Below are 3,016 nucleotides of genomic sequence, written 5' to 3'. Positions count from 1 at the left end.
CAGGCTGGGTATTACTACATCACAGATATAACAACATCGCAGGCTGGGTATTACTACATCACAGATATAACAACATCGCAGGCTGGGTATTACTACATCACAGGCTGGATATAACTACATCACAGATATAACAACATCGCAGGCTGGGTATTACTACATCACAGATATAACAACATCGCAGGCTGGGTATTACTACATCACAGGCTAGGTATTACTACATCACATATATAACATCACAGGCTGGGTATTACTACATCACAGATATAACAACATCGCAGGCTGGGTATTACTACATCACAGATATAACATCACAGGCTGGGTATTACTACATCACAGATATAACAACATCGCAGGCTGGGTATTACTACATCACAGATATAACATCACAGGCTGGGTATTACTACATCACAGATATAACAACATCGCAGGCTGGGTATTACTACATCACAGATATAACATCACAGGCTGGGTATTACTACATCACAAATATAACAACATCGCAGGCTGGGTATTACTACATAACAGATATAACAACATCGCAGGCTGGGTATTACTACATCACAGATATAACAACATAACAGGCTGGGTATTACTACATCACAAATATAACAACATCGCAGGCTGGGTATTACTACATCACAGATATAACAACATCGCAGGCTGGGTATTACTACATCACAGATATAACAACATCGCAGGCTGGGTATTACTACATCACAGATTTAACAACATCGCAGGCTGGGTATTACTACATCACAGATATAACAACATCGCAGGCTGGGTATTACTACATCACAGGCTGGATATAACTACATCACAGATATAACAACATTGCAGGCTGGGTATTACTACATCATAGATATAACAACATCGCAGGCTGGGTATTACTACATCACAGATATAACAACATCGCAGGCTGGGTATTACTACATCACAGATATAACAACATCGCAGGCTGGGTATTACTACATCACAGATATAACAACATCGCAGGCTGGGTATTGCTACATCACAGGCTGGATATAACTACATCACAGATATAAAAACATCGCAGGCTGGGTATTACTACATCACAGATATAACAACATCGCAGGCTGGGTATTACTACATCACAGATATAACAACATCGCAGGCTGGGTATTACTACATCACAGATATAACAACATCGCAGGCTGGGTATTACTACATCACAGGCTAGGTATTACTACATCACAGATATGACATCACAGGCTGGGTATTACTACATCACAGATATAACAACATCGCAGGCTGTGTATTACTACATCACAGATATAACATCGCAGGCTGGGTATTACTACATCACAGATATAACATCACAGGCTGGGTATTACTACATCACAGATATAACATCACAGGCTGGGTATTACTACATCACAAATATAACAACATCGCAGGCTGGGTATTACTACATCACAGATATAACAACATCGCAGGCTGGGTATTACTACATCACAAATATAACAACATCACAGGCTGGGTATTACTACATCACAGATATAACATCACAGGCTGGGTATTACTACATCACAGATATAACAACATCACAGGCTGGGTATTACTACATCACAAATATAACAACATCGCAGGCTGGGTATTACTACATCACAGATATAACAACATCACAGGCTGGTTATTACTACTTCACAAATATAACAACATCGCAGGCTGGGTATTACTACATCACAGATATAACAACATCGCAGGCTGGGTATTACTACATCACAGATATAACAACATCGCAGGCTGGGTATTACTACATCACAGATATAACATCACAGGCTGGGTATTACTACATCACAAATATAACAACATCGCAGGCTGGGTATTACTACATCACAGATATAACATCACAGGCTGGGTATTACTACATCACAAATATAACAACATCGCAGGCTGGGTATTACTACATCACAGATATAACAACATCACAGGCTGGTTATTACTACTTCACAAATATAACAACATCGCAGGCTGGGTATTACTACATCACAGATATAACAACATCGCAGGCTGGGTATTACTACATCACAGATATAACAACATCACAGGCTGGGTATTACTACTGTACATCACAGGAACGTGAGGTACGCGACAAGGTCCAATTAGATAGATATATAAGTTGTTTTCGGTAAATTAAATTTTAGAAGGTGCTTATGGTTGCAACTCAGGTTCTTATTGTTTGCATAATCTATTGTTTACTATTAATTAGCTCCAACCAAATACAATAACTTGTTGATAAAAAAGACATTGGAATTACCATAATACTAATACTTTCTCTGCCTTCCTCTTCATCTTCTTCCTGGTTCTGTTCCCAGGAGGAAGGTCTTTGCGAGGCCTGAGTACCTTGTGATGTGACCATAAAGTTTGAGCTCACATTTTGGTTAGCCGGTCATTGTGGGCTTCAATTATCAATGTCTCTGGTCTCTTCATTCGTGACGTGGTCTCTGTGACACCTCGGATTGAACTATACCTTTAGAAATAGCAGTTCATGGAATATGCAGGAATATTAACAATGTAATTATAATAACATGAATAAATCTCCTGTGGTATCAAGTCGTCAGTCGGATTAAGAATACAACAGTATCGGCAACAATTTCAAAACCCACACGTCTCTTCTATTTGTATCGACGGAGATAAGGTTGTAGTTGTTGTTTCTAGTTCATAGTTGAGATAGGGCTGTAGTTGTTGTTTCTAGTTCATAGTTGAGATAGGGCTGTAGTTGTTGTTTCTAGTTCATAGTTGAGATAGGGCTGTAGTGGTTGTTTCTAGTTCATAGTTGAGATAGGGCTGTAGTTGTTGTTTCTAGTTCATAGTTGAGATAGGGCTGTAGTTGTTGTTTCTAGTTCATAGTTGAGATAGGGTTGTAGTTGTTGTTTCTAGTTCATAGTTGAGATAGGGTTGTAGTTGTTGAGAGTTTGTAGTTCATAGTTTCTGATATTATGAAAATATTGAAACCTGCCTTTTTTACCTGCCAGAGCAGACCACTTCGGTGGCC

The sequence above is a fragment of the Biomphalaria glabrata genome, chromosome 5, assembly GCF_947242115.1.
Source record: "Biomphalaria glabrata chromosome 5, xgBioGlab47.1, whole genome shotgun sequence".
In the NCBI taxonomy this organism is placed as follows: Eukaryota; Metazoa; Mollusca; class Gastropoda; family Planorbidae; genus Biomphalaria; species Biomphalaria glabrata.
The sequence above is the reverse complement of the archived record's forward strand: the minus strand, read 5'-3'. Positions refer to the sequence as shown.